The sequence below is a fragment of the Nothobranchius furzeri genome, chromosome 9 (assembly GCF_043380555.1).
Source record: "Nothobranchius furzeri strain GRZ-AD chromosome 9, NfurGRZ-RIMD1, whole genome shotgun sequence".
Classification (NCBI taxonomy): Eukaryota; Metazoa; Chordata; class Actinopteri; order Cyprinodontiformes; family Nothobranchiidae; genus Nothobranchius; species Nothobranchius furzeri.
Window position 1 is genome coordinate 61,827,079 of NC_091749.1, and position 21,330 is coordinate 61,848,408.

Genomic DNA, 21,330 nt, shown 5'->3' on the forward strand with positions numbered 1-21,330 from the left:
AGCCATGAACAGATCTTTGCACACAGCGCCATCCACCAAAATCTATATACAGCTGTCTACTCTTAGCACGCTTTTATTTTGTAATTCCAACTAATGCTGCAGCAGAAATGTCTGAGTCAGACCTGAGAATAAACAGACACTCCGTCCTCGTGTTTGGGGTTAAAACAGCACAGACAGCCTCACTGACCTCCAGTGTTGGGAGTAACGCGGTACAAAAGTAATTAATTACTGTAATGCATTGCTTTTTGCTGTAATGTGGTGATGGAAGGCATTACAGGGAAAGAAAATGGTAACATTTACTCAGTACAATTGTCAGTAACGCAGTAATTACAATGCATTTTTAAACCCAGAATCAAGATGTGGGTTTCCTAACAATTCAAATTGCGGGAAGCCTGAAAAAAGATCCACATATATGACATCATTTATGGACTCAGCTTTGCGGGCATTCTATGAGCAGAAAGGACGCAGCGGTGATGTCTCAAATACTCCAGCTGCATCCTGCTCGCGGCCGCTGTTATACTCACAAAATCACTCCACCAAAACTAAGTCATTTGTTTGCGATTGTTTATATCAGCCCATATTCTCTGGTACTTCATGTACTTTTCAGCTGAGTTCATAATCTGTGCCCTGGTGATTTCAACTCATCGCTGCGGGAGTGCAGCGCATATTTACCCTTTGATGCATAATGGTCACTACAGTGGACAGGTACTCAAAATTGTTACTTATTTATTTTGCTATTAAGCACAGCTGTTGAAGACTTTATTGCATTTGAGCTCCTCCATTTGGACTTCAGTTTGTCAAGCCAACATATTTACATGTTCAGAATGCACGCTGTCCTCTGAGGTGGACATGTAATAAATTATTAGTAAATTATTAAATGTTACAAAAAATGTTTGCTGAAATTTATTTCATTCACATGGTTGAAGATTTCATAATTCATGCATCAAAGGGTTAAGCATTTTTTATTTTTTGCATTTGGTAGATCCCTTTGGCTGATTACTTAGAAAGTAGGAAATCTAGGAAACAGTTTTTCTGGAAGACGAGAAAACATGCAGCATGCAGGAAGGTTAGAGAGAGAAAGGGCAGGAAATTATTCAAATAAAATCAAGAAAACAAAACAAAAGTGCTTGAAAAGAAAAAAGTAGGTAGATTTATCCCCTATACACATTTTTTACCAGTGAAAAGTAATAATATATAAACATTTAATATTTATACATGTGATAGAATCAGATCACTCCAGAAGTCAGTCCCACATCCAGGGCCGTATCAAAGCATTTGGGGACCAAGGCAAATATAGGCTTGGAGCCCCCACTACCTCACTCCCTGCTCAGTTAATATAAGATGGCAGCGTGCTGAGAGTACAGATTGTTGTTGCTTTTATTTAATAAACAATCATTTTAAAGCACTGTTATTATATCTGACTGTTTATAACAGCAACCCTAGCTCAGACACCACATCACCTTCCACATATATGTCATGAGCTCACTGAGCGTCACATTACCAGATTCATATGGAAGTTGTTTTGGTGAAAGTAACTTAAAGTAATGCAAAAGTAGTGTAATGCCTTACATTTTAAAATGAGTAATATTGTAATGTAATGAATTACTTTAAAATGAGGGCAACAAGTAATAAATAATGCATTACAGTGTTGAAGTAACTTGCCCAACACTGTTGACCTCTACCTTCACTGTCTCTCAGCAGACAGAAGGCAAACAAGAACAGCACACCTGCACAGAAAGCGTGAGGCAAACATTCTTCCATCCCTGCTTTTTACACAGGCCGGCCTTTTTCTGCTCACTTTCACCTAGATGCTTCTCCCGTTTAAAAGCAGGCATGCACGTTTTTGATTGTTTCATTCCAGGGAAAGTATCTGCTCTCATAGTAACCCTGACTGGAAGGGTGGGGCCGGGCTGCCGGGACAAGGAGGAGTCGTGCATTTTTTACATTTTTCCCATGTTTTGTTGTTCTTGCGCCCCTCGGGGACTTATTAGGTGGTGACAGCTGAGGGGAGTGCTCGGGGAATGTCAAACCAACACCCTAAGACACGGAGAGGTCACCAGAAGATAAAATCCAGACTCTTTTTTTTCAGTTGCTCAAACAATAGAACCAAATGAAAGTTTTACAGCTGCGTTCATGTTTTACAACAGAGAGAAAGGACTACATGAATCAAAGATCGTACTGTATATTTTAACAGCAAAAAGGCAGTTTTTCATAGTTTTAATCAAAGATTGGAATGACATTTTTGCTCAACAGACAAAAACTACAGTTAACACAATTTCTAGGTATTTAACTGATCACTCTGAAACTCTAGAAGTTGTTCAAAGTAGGAGAGAAAAAGCCCTGAGATGCTCAAATACGCTTCTATTTTATAGTTTGTGAGAACGCCTGAGCTTTACACAGCTGTTGCTGTTGCATCATGTTGCTCATTCTCACGAAAATCCATCTGGAAGCTTTACAGGAACAGGAAGTGCTACAGATAAGACATGTCTGCAGGTTATTTACCCTGTAAATGACCACAGACGTTCATGTAAACATCCATGTAATGTGATATTCATAGTAGCCTTAGAAAACCATGTTTGTGTAAACTGAAAATGTGTCTGATAAGCACCATTTTAAAATGGTAGTAATCCACGTTGTAAGTGGCTTTTGTGTGACTAGCCATTAGCTTGTCAATCGAATCAGAACAAATCTCTTTAAAGAAATAAATGTTTTTAAAAGTGCTTTTGGATACAAATGCAAATATGTCAAGATGTTACAACAGCGGCAACAATTCTAATAATTTTGCCACTCGTTTAAAAGGTCCGATGAACTCTAGAGAACAGGAATTTTAGCTCATCCTTGTGTAAAGTACAGCTTCAGATCGGAGATCCTGATGGGTTTCCTCAGATTGATCATCTTCCACTGTCCTTTTGAAGATTAGCTTATTAATTTAATTCATTAAAAGGGACGATGCATATTAACAAACATATAAATAATAAATATGCCAGAATTAGCCTGTAGGCTACTTTTCATCAGTAGTTCCAGACAAAATCAACCAAAAAATTAAAAATAAATAAACAGCATTATATTGAATATAATTTCCCATAATACACCAAAAATGAAATTTAAGTGACAATTCATAAGACATGTGAGAAGAAGCAACACTGTGAAACACAAATATCGACATACAAAACCAACCTATATATCTTTTGTACGTTCTTGCTGTGTTTGTCTCCTAATTCTAAAGAAAAACCTTATCCGTGTTTAAAAAAGAACCAAAAATGGCAACCTATATACCAGCCTAACAGATCGGATTCCCCTTGAGCAGTCTTTTCAGACTGGCCTTGAAAAAAATTTATGTTAGACATTCCCATATTGCCACCGGGATGGTATTCCAGACTTAAGCACCTTGGATCGATACGTGCTGACTGAAGGTGGTACGTCTGAATACACAATCTCCTCTACTGGAGGCTTTTGTTACCCTACCAGTAACATTGGATTTAAGTAAAATATAAATCAGCCAGAGGAGATGGGGCAAGTCCAATTAGGACCTTATAAACTGTACATGCTAATATAAACAGCAGCAAAATAAGTTAAAACCATGAAACTGCCACCACCATGTTTTACAGAAAAGTCTTTACTTGTTCTTTGTGAAATATGATCCATCACTCTAGAGTTTAACATGCAGTCTTCTACCCCTATTTCCTGTATGACTGTATGTCATGTCAGGGACATGGGTTGTAATATCATCCAAATTAGTGGAACCCTTGTGCGGTTTGATTTGGTTCCTGTGGACTCACTTATAGATGGGATCTTTGTATGGACCTGACCATTTCGGCAAAAGTTTCTTAGTCAGTTTACCAAAGGTTGCTTTTGTGTGACCGGAATTAGGAGCAAAGATGTAGAACCAGGCCTCATCACCTACGCTGAGGTCAGAATGTGAGGCCTTCTGATCATAATAAGCCTTCCTGCCCTCAGCTGATTTCTCCAGATTTGTCTGTGCAAAAGAAAAAGCTGCAGGCAGATGGTTCTTCAGGTCCTGCAAATACTGCTCGCTAGTGTAAGCCGGAGCGGCACTGGGCTGAACTGACTGATACAGCAGGTGAAGCGGCAGGGCCATCATCATTTCATCAGTGCACGCCATTGTGGGGTCAATTTTAACACAAATCTTTAGTGTGGACAGGCGGTTGTTAGTAAGATAAGACAGGCCAGTTCCTTACCTGTTTTTAAGTCACTCTTGAAAACTCACCTCTTTACCCTGGCTTTTGATACCTTGTGAGATGTTGGTTTCTATTTTTTATTTTATTTTAGCTGTTTTAGGTGATTCAATGTGGTTTTATCAAGTTTTATCAAGTTTTTATTTTTTAATATAGGGCTATTTTAATTTTATGTATCATGCGTTTTATTTATTTATTTATCTTTGCTGTTTTCTGTTTAGTCAATTGTTTTAATGTATTTTCTGTACAGCACTTTGTTCCTGTGCTGGGTCTTTTAAAGTGCTTTATAAATAAAACTGGATTGGATTGGATTGGATTAGTCATCAATAGATCTGTACACTCTCGGAATGTGATACCCGAAGAGGGCCCAGGTTCATACGGTCGCGTTAGAGAAAGCTGTGGAGGAAGTTTAGTTGCGTTAGACATCAGACAGATACACGCAACAAGCAAAAGATACTTTGTCAGTCCTGAGAACTGAAACAAAGAACGTTTAAGACTGTAGACTGGCACAGGTGCTGCCTTGTGAGGGGATGGCGCAGGTGAGCGCTCTGGAGGGCCCTCGGTCGACGCGCAGGTGTAGTCAGAGAGATCAGGGTCAGCCAGTAGTGGTACAGGGCAACACTCAACCCCCCCTTTGGTAGGTGAGTCACCAACCTCAGGGCTAGAGTTCACCAGCGCGAGCTGTAGTGGAGCAGGGTCAGTGATGCCGTCAGCCCCCCCTTCGGCAGGTGGTGTCCCCACCGCAAGGTACCGGGCTTCAGCCGGAGTCTCAGCTCCACCATCAACTCCCCCTTCGGCAGGTGGTGTTCCCACTGCAGGGTGCGGAGTCTCAGGTGGAGTGCCACTTCAATCGTCAACCTCATCTGGACCAGGTGGTGCAAAAAGGTTTTGACGACGTGTAAAAAGCTTTAGTGATTAAAGAGGTGTGCTTCAGTTGGCCGGTCTGAAGCTTCTCTAGAACTGATGAATCACCAGAGTGATCTGGTTTTAATGTTCTCATGTTATGATTGTGTAGCCAACCAGAGGTTGATAAGTTTGAGGGGTATTACCAAGAATCTCAGAAACACACACCCTCTGACACCAGATGCTCTGATCTGGGGTAAAGGCTATTTATGTGTCATGGATTTAACTTTACCTTACTTTGTTCTTGTGTGAGTGCATATGGTTGCGACTTTGTCAAGTAAACATGCAATCAATCATTGAGAACAGATTAATGAAACATTTCATTATTTTATAATTATTATAAGTGGCAATAAACAACATTTATTTACTGATTATCTAGCTTGTAAGTTTTAGAAATTAATATTTAATTTTTAAATCTTTTTTCTTCTGTAAAGCAAAGAGTCTTAGATAAGAGGGTGCTCTGTAAGGGACCTTGAGGAGAGAATGTTATTGTTATGACTTCGTTATCTCTGTCAGAGCCGCAGGCTCCGAGCTCCAGCTGGTGGGATGACGACAGGCTGATTTAAAGGGAACACATGCAGTCTCGTGTCTCCTTTTTGACCAGATGTTGGATGGTCAAACAGTACCTAAAAACTGACCATTGCTGGACGTTGCAGTAGGGATGCACGATATATCAATATCAATATCGAAATGTTATTCATTTTTGAACATACTGAACATAGGCTGCTCTTGGTTTAGTGCCCAGGAGAGATCGAGAGCACTTCTCGGCTAGTAGAAGCTAAACATTAGCATTTGCAAACCCACCACAATGCAGAAACTTCTTCAGGCTTGAGTTATTTGTGCAGATGAAAGATAAATGTTGCAGAGCCAACAGAGTTGCATTGTTGTTAACTAATCAGAGGCGAGATGTCAAAGTATCAGGAAAACATGACTCCAGATCCTGCCGTCTGCCATTTTCCTCTCATCTGGCTCGCTTCTAGTTCCTGAAACAGGAGCGCTAGAGCTTTTTGTCCACACAGAGATCGACTCACACAACATTCATTTAAGCCTATACTACAGACTATTTGCAAATGTGCTAAAAAACTATTACATTTGTTTTTAAAGTTGAAAAGCAGTGCAAACTTTTTTTTTTCTTTCCCATTATATTTTCTAAAACAGACTTATTTTGTCTTTGTGACCTTTGGTGAACAGCAGAGAAAATCTGCTACTTTCTGTTTTGCAGGTCTTGCTTCACAGCTTTCCTGACAGTGAACATTAGTCACCCTGAAGGAGTTTAGAAGCCATCTTGACTCACTTTGAGACTATTAGCTCCCCTTAAGAGTGAGTGAGTCCTATTGGTTGAACACACACACACACACAATCAGTGTTCTTACATTATTATTACATCATCTCATCTTCTGAGGTCTTTTGATTTCTATATTACTAATGTTTTTCCTCTAAAAAAGTGTTAAATATATTTTAGGATTTTATATTCCAAAATCAAATCATCAGTTTTTGTCTGGTCCCTAAGAATGTGTCGGTGAAGCTATCCTTTAGGATATTTGTAATTTGTTACGTCTCACATTTATTACACCATCCAGAATCTTTTTCCCCACCAGCAGCTCTTCTGTTTTTGCAGAATTTGCGGAGAATTTCTCCGCCACACTCTCCTGTCGTCTCTGCAGTGTGTAAGTATGCCTGCCTGTGTCCCTTCCATACACCACTGTTCAATAATTCATCGATATTATTTAAAATACTTAAAATGTGCTTCGCTACACCACCAGTGTGCTTTCAGCCGCTCCAGAAAAAAAGAGGAGGAAGTAGAAATCCAAGATGCATTCGCACCTCTGCAACACTCTCGGACGTAGCTTCAGAACGTGACCCAGGTCTTCTCTCTCTCAACCTTTAATTCCTATTCTGTCATCCTCTGAGCGCCGCATTAAGCGCTGCACTCCTCTGGCTGGTCCTCCCCTCCCTCCATGGTGTGAGTGGCTTAGCTGCTGCATCCTGCTCTGGCCAAGCTGATTGTCTCTTTCGAGTGATAAATGAGAGTGTTCTGCAGTGCCAGCAGCGCCGGAGCCAGCTCTACAAGGGCTCCAGTCCAAACAGGCTTCACCAGGGAATCCAACGACACCACCATCAATAACTTTGTGACACAAGTCAGTCTGAATCATGTTGAGTAATTTGACCTGTAAATATGACCTATAAACATCAGCAGAAACATGATGGATCTCTTTTTCTAATATTGATGTTCTGGTCAACTATGAGGTAAAGTCCTCATATACAAGGGAAAATTTAACTATAGGAATATTTAAATACAATTTTTTGTTTAATTGCTTATGTTATGTAAAAAAAAAAATCAAGACTGGGAGAAATAAAAAAACATGATGATATTAATTTTATATTGATTGATATCGATATATATCACAATATAAAACTAATCACAATTTTAGTCAATCATATCCAGAGTGTAATAATTTATGTGACTTTCTCACATGGAGCTTAGCAATGCTAAAAAAACAACTAAAAGAAGCTCAACCCCACTTGGGCAACAATCAGGCCGATTTTTCTTTTTCTCCAATCTGGAGCAAAGAGAATCCAGTTAGTGTGATTTTAATGGCTAAACCAAGTGTCTGAACTTTGATATAAAACAGCTCATCAGCGAAAGGGACACAAAGTGCAAAGTAAATGCATCGATTATCTGTGCAACAAAAGAAAACAAAACGCGAAGGCAGAACTGCATCGACGTAGATATCGGTGCCGAGGTGGGTCAGGCAGCACTCAGCGCCGGTCCACTCTGCAGGAAGGAAACTCCTCCTCTGCAGCAAGCCATTGGCCAGGCCCTCGGGTGGAAGTGATGTCACAGATGACACTTTCCTATATCCCACCAACCTACCAACCAAAATCCTATCGACCAACCACCCAACATTGGAGCTACTGTACATCAGCACCCATTAAAAACACCAGTGGCTTGGTTTTCTCCTGGGCCAGTATCGGATATTAATAATGCTGAATGGCCGATAGCCGATATTTCATACATTTAATATGTTTCCCACACTTTTGACACTGTAAAAGTGATTTGATAGGCAATATATTTGTGCAGTTGACATTTTGTGGGCTTGAAATACGCTGCACAGAGTGCTGCACCAATCACAATCATTCTTCATTTGGTGGAAGCAGACCATGAGGGACACCACTATACAGTGCTGAAACAGTTTTGAGCAGCACATGTGAGAATAGACGCAGGACTTTTGACATGTTAGCCATTGTTTGTAGATTTTGCCTCAGTGGAGGGGGTGACCCTTCACCTATTGATTCAAATAAGATCAAATGCTTGAAGCTAATGAGGATGCTAACAATGAAAGAGAGGCACCTGAATTTTTTTTTTAAGGTTTTGATTGTGGAAATAAGAATTGGTGAAGACCAACTATTTCACTGGACACGTTGTAAAAAGACCACTTTTGTTCGAGATGACTCTATTCTATCAATGATATGAGGCTGCAAACCTCGTTTGGACATCGTTTTGAATTTCTGAGTGGTTTGGCTAAAGTGTTTACTGCATCTAAATCTATGGTTGTAACCTTGAAAAATCACAAGAATCCCAGGTTTCTAATATGGACAACATGTTTATGTACAAGACAAAACACTGCAAAAAAAGATGCTATTGATATGAAAGTTTGTAATGTTCCATTCACAAGACTAATCTGTAGGAATTTAAGATAATGCTCGTGAATAGAACGATCGGCAAAGGTCTCAGCCTATTGACGGTTGATAAATTTTTTTAATGGTGGATCAACTTGTCTAATTGCCCAATCTTACCACACCACCTATATTGCTTCTCTGCCTCAGACATCCCACAATCCCGTGTTGCATCTTTAACTCTGTCACATGACCAACCCCCACCCTTCCTCCACTAGAAACATGCAAACAGCAACGTTGCTTGTTAAGATCGACCCAGTTTTACTTATTGAACCGATAAAAATTTTATTTCAAGATTTTTTTAATTTAAAATTACCACAACAATAAAACGATGTCCCAAAACTCCCACACTGAACTTATTTGCCTTAAGTGGGAATATTTCATCTGAACACCAAATTAAGGTGCATCACATTATCTTTCAAATGTTCAACACATAAAATAAATAAATAAAAAAGACTTAAAATATGTTGAAAGCAGCTGCACTGTGCTGACACTCAACAATGTTATATGTGAAATAGATACAAACACACTAAGAAACCAGCATGTGGGGTAACTGGTCTTCAAACTAAAAGCCAGAACACCAGACTGGATAAAAAATGGCACTGGGATAAAAGTTAAAACCTTAAAATTGCTTGTTAGTGTAAAGAAAATCAAGAATGGAGTAAGATGTGTAGGTGCGTAATCAAAATCATGCTTGCACTTTGCACCCACTTCCTCTTCACACTACTTCACTAGCACTAAATATAGATCCTTTTCCATCTCTGACAGTTATCCTACAGACTGAGCTGTTGCATGCTTTTAACCAAAACAGTCATCATCTACCCGGATCACACAAGGCCACATCATCAGCAAAGTAGCAGATAAATCTTGACAGATTGTACCATCTCAAGAGTTTCTGTTTAATAAGCTGTCATAATACTAAAAATTTAACAAAAAGGACCTTCTGCTTACAGTTCAGTGCTGAACAATAATTCACAGACCTTTGCCATGTGGGTTTTTAATGAAGGAAATCGGAAACTTAGCATTACAAGGAACTACAGGAAAACTTGTCATCATGCTAATTTGTAATGTTTCCCATCATCTTCCTCCTTCTATGTCACACAACACCACAACTCAAGTTTTTGGACAACGTGCAGAATGATTTCCTCCCCAAATATTCAAATAATTTGACAATTGCTGCATCTTTAATCTTAAGGTTAGGGATGTCCGATATTATCAGTCAACTGATATTATCGGCCAATATTAGTGCTAATATGTAATATCAGAAAATATTAGTTTCGTTTTTTTTACTCATTACGCATCAAACTATTTGGCTTCATCTCTTCTCTATAAAAAACACCCAAACTATGACAGATCTGAGGTTTTGTTTTTGAGATATTTTGGTTTCATTTGCGCTGTTGTTCTTAGAGCACCTTGCTATGTGTTGCTAGCAGCCAAACCCTAATCCTAACCCTGTACATTAACTACAATATTCAGAAACAGAAAAAAATCATCCAGCCACGCATGCACACATTCACACACTGATGATAAGTTACACTGTAGCCACAGCTGCCCTGGGGTGCACTGACGTAAGCAAGGCTGCAAAACAGGTGCCACCGGTCCCTCTGGCCACCGCCAGCAGGCAAGGAAGGTTAAGTGTCTTTAATCTCTGTCGGGATCGATCCAACAATCCTCCGATTACTGAACAAATCGTTCTACCTCCTGAGATACTGCTGCTGCTTATATTTTAGTATTACTGTGGATCATAACAGATCCATTTATAAATGTAGAATGGAAACTTGTTTTGTACAGGATGCTAAAATTGCTCTGAATGAAGCCCTGGGTGTGAAAATTTGCAAATGCCTGTATGAATCAAATGTTTTTATTTTTAAAATACTAATTATTTTAACCTATTTAAAAAACCTAAATGATTGATTGTACTATCACAATGTGAAACGCACACTCACTGCATTAAAAACACTTGACTCCCGAAAAATGCAAATAAAGAGCCCATGAGAAGATGCCACTCAGTTACAAGCTTGTGCCACTGAATGGAATGCTGGTTCTGCTGACAGATGTAACGTCTAGCAATGGTCAGTTTTTAGGTACAGTTTGACCATTCAACATCTGGTCAAAAAGGAGACACGAGACTGCATGTGTTCCCTTTAAATTGGCCTGCCTTCATCCCATCAGCTGGAGCTCAGAGCCTCTCTGCAGCTCTGAACACATGATAACGAATTGTCAACAATAATGTTCTCTCGTCAAGGTCCAAGCTTCCCTTACCATCCTATAGGATTCTTCATGCCTTTGAATAAGGAACACTTGCAGCTCGGATCAGTTGCTAAATCAAATAATGATTTCCTAAATTAAATATGAACTTCTAAAACTTATAAGCTAGATAATCATTAAATAAATGTTTATTGCTACTTATAATAATTATAATATAATAAACTGTTTCATTAATCTGTGCTCAATGATTGAAGTTTGAAATTAATGTTATGTTATGATTACATTGATTGAAATATGTTTCAGCATGTTAATATGACAAGGTCATCACCATTTGCACTCACACAAGAACAAAGTAGGGTTAAGTTAAACTCATGACACATAAATAGCCCCAGATCAGAGCATCCAGATGAAGGAAGGCGTGTTTCTGAGGTTGCCTTGGTAATATTCCTCAACATGTCAACCTCTGGTTGGCTACACAAATCATAACATGAGAACATTAAAACTGGATCACTCTGGTGACTCATCAGTTCAGTTCCGGAGTAGTTCTTGAGAAAAGCCTCAGACCGGCCATCTGAAGCAAACCCTCTTTAACCCATCAAAGCTTTTGACACATCGTCAAAATCTTTTTGCACCTGCAAAGCTGATACAGCAAAACAGTTCCTGCAGAACACGCTGATATTGTTTAGACTCCTTCAGAGTCCCAGACGCGCGGTTTCATCCATCTGTCATGACCCGAGACATCTCTGGACTGGAGGGTCGGTGCCACGGTAATCTACAGCCTTTCTGTGCCAGAGGTCATCCGACCTCTCTGACCTTCGGATCCACCAACAGGGTCTCCGAGAACGGGTGAAGAAGACACACAGATAGCGTCTGATGTGCTTTTGATAATAATCAACTTCATAGTTTAATGCAAACCAAATTCTTTTACGTCCAGAACTCAGCTCTCCTAGATACGGAAGTTCTGATTACATCGCATTCACACATAGATTCATACATCACATCTAGTTCCATCCATCACAGTAAATGTTAGTTAACTTGTCATGTTTTAATTGTTGGTAAAATGAATTCTTACTTTAATAAACCTGACTCTTTCCTGAATCAAAACGAAGTGTGTACAATCCCCTGAAAAATAAAGAATCCTACAATCTTCTGAATAACACAGTAAAGACCAAGCAGGGTGATATTCTATATTTAGATTGAGTATCACAGCTTATTGGTCATAAGTAGAGGTAATACATATATTGAGCTCTTAAAGCACTCAATTTCCTAAACCCTACACAGAGATGATGCAAAGTGCTACATACTGAGAATTCAGCACCGAGAAACAGAATGGGGATGGCAGCAGCCACATGGGGCGGTGCTGGATGGGGGTCGCCTCCAGCTGACAGGTGAATTGTGCCATAAGTAAGACAAGTTCAGTGAGCCAGAGCCAAGTGCAGCAATTTTAATTAAGGACCTGAAGTGAGACAAAGACAGACTGGGGCCTGTAATCTGGGCCGAAAGAGGACAGACTGTGCTGATCCATTCTGATAGAACACCACAGCTGGACAAGCGGTCATAAAAAACGTGTTCATATCGAGATGTGCTGTGCAGTGAAAAACCATTCGCTCATTACAGATTACTTCTGGTTTAACTTAATTTTGGTTTCACTATTGACTCAAAATACTTAGGAATCACCAAGAAGTTATTTTTGGCAAATGTGAAATGGGTCTTGGTGTTCTTTTTTTGGTCAGCAGAGGTTTTGGCTTTGGACATTTTCCATGGAGGTCAGTTTTGCTCTACGACTTTTTATTATTGTTGAATCAAGAAATCTGACCAAGGGGGAAAGTGTGCCTGCCAAAGATGTAGCCGACGCGGAAGTGACATTAATTATAGACCCAGAAAGGAGCAAGTTCCTGTTGACTCAAATGCTAAAAAACACCAACTTTACAGCAGGAATAAACACCTTCCCAGTTTGGTACGAAAAACCATTTTAGGTTTAATAGGTCAAGTTTGACAACTCTGAGGGGGGTGAAATTCTTTGTAACTCATCTAGTTTAAATGTATTTAAAACTTATTATATGAATTGTAAAGGGCCTGTCCTTTTGATTGACATGTCTCAGATGAGCCCTCAGTGCTAGTGCTAGCAGCTTGCCGCCCTCAGCCTCAACCTCAAATTAAAAGTGTTACAGCCTGGAAGGCAGTGCGCCCTCCAAACTCTGTTAGCTTTGGTTAGCTTGTAGCGACATCAGCTCAGAGTTTTATGGGTGTCAATCATCTGTCCCCACCCCCACAACCTCACTCAGCTCCACTTTTGAAATTTCCAGGAGCAACGGGATGCGTGACGCGGCCAAGATGGCGGTGGCTGGAACCACCCACTAGGCTTTAATTCAACTCTTCAGAAACCTACAGGTGACATGATGAAGGGTTTGTCCATGATTGGGTGTGTGTGTGTCTGCTCTGTCTTCTCGATCCCCAGTGAGTCTGGTTGCTTAAACTGAGCCAGGAACCTCTGGATGTTTCTTCCTGTTAAAAGAGAGTTTTCCTCTCCACTGTCGCTACATGCTTGTGCTACGAGGATTGCTGTAAAGACTCTGACACTAGTCAGTGACTCGATGCAACCTGCTGGGTTTCTTATATAGGAAACTTTTACTGATTGGCTTAATGAACTGAACTGTATGATAATTGATAAATGACCCACACTTGTATAACGCCTCTCAGAGTAAGGACTCCAAAGTGCTTTATACTACAGTGTATCATGCATCCATTCACACACACATTCACACATTGATGGTGATGAGCTATGATGTAGCCACAGCTGCCCTGGGGCGCACTGACAATCCACTAGCAATACCACAGAGCACTGGCGCCTCCGACCACCACCAGCAGGCAAGGTGGGTTAAGTGTCTTGCCCAAGGACATAACAGCAGAATTCTCTGTCTGGAGCAAGGATCGAACCTGCAACCTTCCGATTACTGGACAACCCGCTCAACCTGTTGAGCTACTGCTGCCCCAATTGGAGTGTTTACTGTGTGAAGTGCCTTGAGACGACTTGTTGTAGTTTGGTGCTATATAAATAAACTGAATTGAAACTGAATTAAAATGATTTGGAGCTTTAATCTAAACAAGTCAAGCCGGCAGTGTTTTAGATGTTGCTCTTTTTTGTTTGTGAATTTTTTTATTGCTTTTTGAGATTGTTTAACCTACTTCATGTTGTCAGACAGACTGTGTGAATTTGTGTTTAAGTAAGAAAGTATTAAAAGAAAATAAAAGTCTGACCAGAGGTTACCTTGCATCACTTCCTGTCTCTCAATGTGCACAAATTACGCCTTTTGGAGCTGGACTGGGAGCAGCTGTATACAATCAAACCACCACCATCAGGTTTAATCGTAAACAGATGAAGGTGAGGACCAAATCTTATGCATCTCAACATAACTAGCCCCTTCTTTTATTGTCGTTTTATGCCCGTGTTTCAAAAGATTTCACAGAAGATGACAGAATCTGTGAACAGCATTGTTTCAACAAGTACCTAAGACTACTAAAAAGAGAGAAACGGGAAAGGGCAAATCATTCAGAATAAATGGTTTGAGGGGGAGGGAGGGTGTACGCTTCGTGAAGAGGGAGCTCTGAAGAGAAAAAAAAGTGGGGGAGGGAAAAGCATCAACTTCCTGTGGAAACACCCATTTTTCCCATGAGCTCATGCAAACTAGAAAGGTCACTTATTCAATACCTAATACACATGGAAAGAAAAGGGAGCACACAATGTGTCTGCTGCCTCGAAGAGCCACTGGGGAGCGTTTTGTCAAAGCTGGGAAAGATTTACGACCCAAAAACGGAACTCACAAAACGTTTTCAAAACTCTCACACCCCTACTGTACAGCTGAGCGATGCATCAATGATAACGTTTTCACTGAATGACTACGACCCGAATGCAGTTTGCGTCCATTGCTACACTTTGGCTTGATGCCGGATTAAATGAACCCATAACTCTTATAAGCTTGCTTTCTCCTAAAGTGCAACGGATCAATAAACATGTTCTTTAATTGTTGGCCTGTCCTTAAACACCATCAGACCAGCAGACGAACTCTCGACGTGAAGCTCACATCCATCCAGAACCAATTAACTAACTGAAAATATTTATCTTGTCACGCTGAAGTCAAAGGACGAGCGCATTTGAGATATAAAACCATAAAAAGTAAGATTAAAGTTACATTTCATCTAGTTATGCAGATCAATGAGGAACATGTTTGATGTTTGACGTTGTTGAAAATGAATAAAAGGATGCCCAGTCATTGAAAAATATTGGTGGTTTTGTACCATATAACTATAAAATTTGGACCTAAAGTACAGAAAGCGCAGGTCTAGTGGCCAAGTTTGCTTCTGGTCGGCTTGGGGTCCTGCACCTGTTGATGATGTCACACGGTTGCCCGGATTTACGACTTACGGAACTTACGTTACCATGTTGAAAAAAATGTAGGCAGTAAGAATCCTGAATTTTTTTAACAAAACTGCTAAACTCTTTCCAAAACTTATGTAAAAACAGAATCGAACAAGAGAAGCAATATATTTTGGCAGAGCATTATTGTCGTAGTATGATGACATCATCAGTGGGCGCAGGACCCCGGGCACATCTGGAAACTACAGCTCCAGAAAATACAATCAACATTCCATTATCTCGATGGATTTAAGTGAAGGACCATCAAAGTCTGAGGAGTCACGCCGAGGTTGCATGCTTTCTGCTCCACAGGTAACATTTACTGTAGCATTTTTAAAACTAGCGACAGTCACAGCAATATGGTGTAAAACTACCCTACTGCCCCCTAGAGGCAAGAAACGACACACTATCGCTTTAACTCAACATGGAACTCATTAAAAGGAACTCCGGCTATGAGGACGTGTATGCCCTAATAAGCCACAAGTGTTCTGTTGTACCAGACTATGTTGTTAGAAACACACAAAATATTGCCGTTTATTTATAAATCTATAATATTTAGTAGATTTTTTGACACGTATGACGCCATGTTATCTGCACGCAATGCACTGTGGGGGCGATAACGTATATTGGTTGCACTTGGAAGAATAGCTATTGACGCTAGTCTTTATTTACGTGCTCACCGTATTAATAATTAAGTAAAATGCCACATTGTGCTGCTTTTGGGTGTAATTTCCAGTCAAAGGGCAACAAGGGGAGTGATGTGAGTTCACACAGCTTTCTCACTGGCAAGAAGAGGAGAAAACAGTGGGAAGACGCCTGTGGACGGACACAACTTCCCAAAGATCCGTGGCAGTGCTTTTACATTTTTCCCCTGATGCGTTTGAGGCTTATAGTCGACCACAACTACTTAAAGAGCTCACCAGAGTGGCTGGGTATAAGAGAAGGCAGAAACTAAATGCTTTACCGACCATTTTCCCACACAAGGAGCCTAAACGCCCTCGGAGAGACAAGAGACGCTGAACGCTCTCCTGAGCCGACACCCCACTCCTGCAGCTGCCGGGTGAACCATCGGACACGCCACTCGTCACGGACGAAGCTGAACATTCACCTCTCCCGTCAGTAAAACAAGCAGTAAGAGTAGCAACACAGTGTTCTCCAAATATGTAATATCTGCAAAAAGGATTAAAGTCGTTTCACTGAATATCCTGATCATCTATAAAGCACACGACAGCTCTGGATGCTAATATTCTCCAAAACCATTCATAATTGAATAAGTCTGATCACACGATACCTTACCATTAACCTCTGCTGACAAACACACTCCGTCTCGGTTACCATGGAGACGCATTTGCCGCACACGCACCACCGGTTTTGTCCTGCATTCGCTTCAACCCGCCCTTCTTCCTCTTAATTTTGACACTCATTTTGTGAAACATGGTCAGTGATGTCATCATTAATGTTTCGCTCTGGTTCAAAGTGAAAAGGCTGAACAGATGACATGTTGATGTCGCTGAACAGTCACTACAGGGTCCATATACATATACAGGTACAACCATGTGACGTCACTACCCAGAGTGCAGTGCGACGCTAACAACAATGGCGACTTGGCGACCTACAAGTTAAACAATTTTTCACAAACTTTGTAAAAATTAAGACATCAAGGTTTTTTACACCATTTTAATATAACTGATACTAACATGTATCTTATAAGAACCACAAGGTTTTGTAACCTGGGTTCCTTTTAAAAAATAAAAACAAACCTCAGTTAAATGTTGTTGACTTATGTCTAAATTTTATTTCTCTTATAAATAAATCAGAATTTCTTTCCTTTGAAAATAAATAAACAAAAACAGTTGTATGCTGGAGAGTAGGTGAGCTTTTACCTCCTACCACCCAGTGCTTGAGGCTCTGGCTCTAAAAAGGGAACACTGCAATGTCCTTTAAATTAGGGATGCGCCAATCCGATCATGTGATCAGACATCGGGAATGATCGCAGGATTTTAAAAAGTTTGGAATCGGGTGAAAAAGATTAGATTCAACCTTATAAAACAACAAATATGACTTTTTAAATCCTGAGATAGTGATTTTCAAATTGAACAACAAAGGCTTAGTCTTAATTTCTATTTCATGTTTTTTAATCAATGCGCTTCCTAAACAAGTGAAAGTGAAACTTACAAGGACAACTTGGATGTGTTTTCTTTTTATTTTAATGCTTTTCTGAAAATTATTTCATTCATTTTCTTATTTTAATAGTTTACTTAAAAGTGTCAGATTGGGACTCGGTATCAGCAGATACTCAAAATCAAATCACTCAGAAATGGATCGGGAGCGAAAAAACGTCAATGGAACATCCCTACTTTAAAGAGCAAGTCACCCCCAAATCTACTTTTTTTTTGCTAATGAACTATATAAATAACCGTGCTGTGGAAATGTGTAGTCAATAATTTGGCACTTTAATCTCAATTAAAATTTAAATATTCGGCCTAAAACTGACTGTCAGTGTTACGCCGTCGTCAGGTAAAAACTCTGCATTACATTCGAATTTAAAACTGCCACCGCTATTGGCTAAGAGGTACACTAATGACGTTAGCTGGTACATTATGTCACAATGCTGCTGTGAGCCTGTACAGGTGCTGGCCAGTAAATTAGAATATCATCAAAAGGTTGAAAATATTTCAGTAATTCCATTCAAAACGTGAAACTTGTACATTATATTCATGCAATGCACACAGACCAATGTATTTCCAATGTTCATTACATTTAAATTTGATATTCATAAGTGACAACTAATGAAAACTCCAAATTTGGTATCTCAAAAAATTAGAATATTCTGAAAAGGCTGAATATAGAAGACACCTGCTGCCACTCTAATCAGCTGATTTACTCAAAACACCTGCAAAGGCCTTTAAAAGGTCCCTCAGTCTTGTTTTGAAGGCACCACAATCATGGGGAAGACTTCTGACTTAACAGCTGTCCAAAAGACAATCATCGACACCTTGCACAAGGAGGGCAAGACACAAAAGGTGATTGCTAAAGAAGCTGGCTGTTCGCAGAGCTCTGTGTCCAAGCACATTAACAGACAGGCGAAGGGACGGAAAAAATGTGGTAGAAAAAAGTGTACAAGCTCTAGGGATAACCGCACCCTGCAGAGAATTGTGACGACAAACCCATTCAAAAATGTGGGGGAGATCCACAAAGAGTGGACTGCAGCTGGAGTCAGCGCTTCAAGAACCACCACGAGGAGACTCATGAAAGACATGGGATTCAGGTGTCGCATTCCGTGTGTCAAGCCACTCTTGAACATGAAACAGCGCAAGAAGCGTCTCGCCTGGGCCAAGGACAAAAAGGACTGGACTGATGCTGAGTGGTCCAAAGTTATGTTTTCTGATGAAAGCAAGTTCTGCATTTCCTTTGGAAATCAAGGACCCAGAGTCTGGAGGAAGAGCGGAGAAGCACAGAATCCACGTTGCATGAGGTCCAGTGTAAAGTTTCCACCGTCAGTGATGGTGTGGGGTGCCATGTCATCTGCCGGTGTTGGCCCACTCCGTTTCCTGAGGTCCAGGGTCAATGCAGCCGTCTACCAGGAAGTTTTAGAGCACTTCATGCTTCCTGCTGCTGACCAACTTTATGGGGATGCAGACTTCACCTTTCAACAGGACTTGGCACCTGCACACAGTGCCAAAACCACCAGCACCTGGTTCAAGGACCATGGTATCTCTGTCCTTGATTGGCCAGCAAACTCGCCTGACCTTAACCCCATAGAAAATCTATGGGGTATTGTGAAGCGGAGGATGCAATACGCTAGACCCAACAATGCAGAGGAGCTGAAGACGACTATCAGAGCAACCTGGGCTCTCATAACACCTGAGCAGTGCCACAGACTGATCGAGTCCATGCCACGCCGCATTACTGCAGTTATTGAGGCAAAAGGAGCCCCGACTAAGTATTGAGTGCTATACATGCACATTCTTTTCATGTTCATTCTTTTCAGTTGGCCAACATTAGAGAAACAAACATTTTTTCATTGGCCTATAGAATATTCTAATTTTCTGAGATACCAGATTTGATGTTTTCATTGGTTGTCACCTATAAATATCAAAATTAAACGTAATAAACATCGGAAATACATTGGTCTGTGTGCATTGCATGAATATAATGTACAAGTTTCACGTTTTGAATGGAATTACTGAAATATTTTCAACCTTTTGATGATATTCTAATTTACTGGCCAGCACCTGTATGTGTGCATTTGTTAGTGGCTCCGCTCTCTCGGTCTGACAAGCAAAAGCATTTGTTGCATTTTTCAAACATGATGTGGGAGTGTAGTAGGACTCTGGTTGGGGGTGACTTGCTCTTTAAATACAATAACCTTTACTGGTGTGAAGACGCACAGCATTGTTCAACTCCATCAATACTCTGTTAGAGATCCCATCAGATTAGTAACTGACCACTCAAACACAGGTCAGTCCTTTGAGTTAGAACTGGAGTTTTCCAGAAAATCCCATGACCATAACCCAGGGATGTTTCTCTGCTCCAACACACTAGATTCAGCGGTTGAATCACCTGTGCGGCAGCTCATCAGGCTCAGCAGAAGCCTGTTAATCACCTGCTGATTGAAATCAGGTGTGCTGAAGCAGAGTTAAAACTAAAACCTGCAGGATACCGGCCTTCCAGGACTAGGATTGGGCACCCCTGCCCTAACCGTGCATTTTGGATACAAATGTATTTAAACTTATTTCTTCCTGAGATGAAGTTAAATCTATAACTTGGGGTGGTAATATGAAAGTTTTAGTGTTCGTTCCGTCTTCAGCCATTCAAATGCATGCTCCCTCTCATCACACGTAAACGGCTATATCCCAGTTACACTGGGGCGTGCTAAATCTGGTTATGTCGAGCATGCTGCTGGATGGCCCAGTTAGCGACCGCAGTCATGCAGAGAACAAAACTCTGGATAAACGTCCCACCAAGCAGGCCAACTCATGGCACAGCCGAACCCCTGCTCTCCTCTAACCTCTTTGGCATTAAGACTTCAATCGCGCTACTAAATATCAACACATGCCGGACGCTGAACACTTTTGAACCAGCTCAAAAGCCCAGAATCAAAGAAGTGCCATTTAAAAGTCTTTTTGTCCACCAGATCACTGGGCTTATAGAGGTCTTTTCTCTCTGTTCTGGTCACGCTACAAACCGTTTCTTTATCTCCGTTTCATCAGCAGATTTAGTTGCATTTAGAGGAGGAGAAAAGAGTAAATCGTTCTTTCACAATCTAAAAACAAAGCTGATTATATCGACACAGAAAGCCTGCAAGCTGTTCATGTGACATCACCGATGATGCGTTTCCCTGGTTTGAACACTGGTGGGATATTTTCTATTTAGCTGGTTTTCTAAAAGCAAAGTACACACCCACATACTAAAAGACAGGCATGGTCAGTAACCTGCGTTCAAATCTCACATTCCAAGGGAGATGTGAGGTGGCCAAACAACTTTAAAACCTCACATGATACCGTTTTCAAATCTACAAATAAATACAGAACAAAGAAGTTGGAGTTATCTCAGCCAGATCCAGTTAGAAGACCAGAAGTGGACTAAATCCGCTCGCCGCTGCGCTAACATTTAAAACAACCACAGTGTTAGACGGCATTGTGCTTGCTCGTATTTTAGCCTCATTCTGTGCTTCATTCAGTTCTTCTTCCTCTGATCCTCTTTGTGCAGAAGTAGCATCGCACACGCTCTCGCCAACAAAGCAGCACTGTGATTTCAGCTCACTACAGGGAGCACACAAACTACTGCAGTGGCTGTGCGTACAGAGAAACTACTGTGTGCCATTCAAAAAAAAACAAAACGTACAAAGTCATTCAGAGAAGTGCGGCTCACAGCCTCTGGCTTTCGGGAAAACCGTATGACTGACCACATAATAGGATGCTGATCAGA

General features: G+C 40.6%; 1 protein-coding gene across 1 annotated transcript in view; it reads right to left on the reverse strand.

Moving 5' to 3' along the window:
• rras2 (RAS related 2) overlaps positions 1-21,330 on the reverse strand; it is a 53,067-nt gene that overhangs the window by 10,574 nt on the left and 21,163 nt on the right. The window lies entirely within an intron of this gene.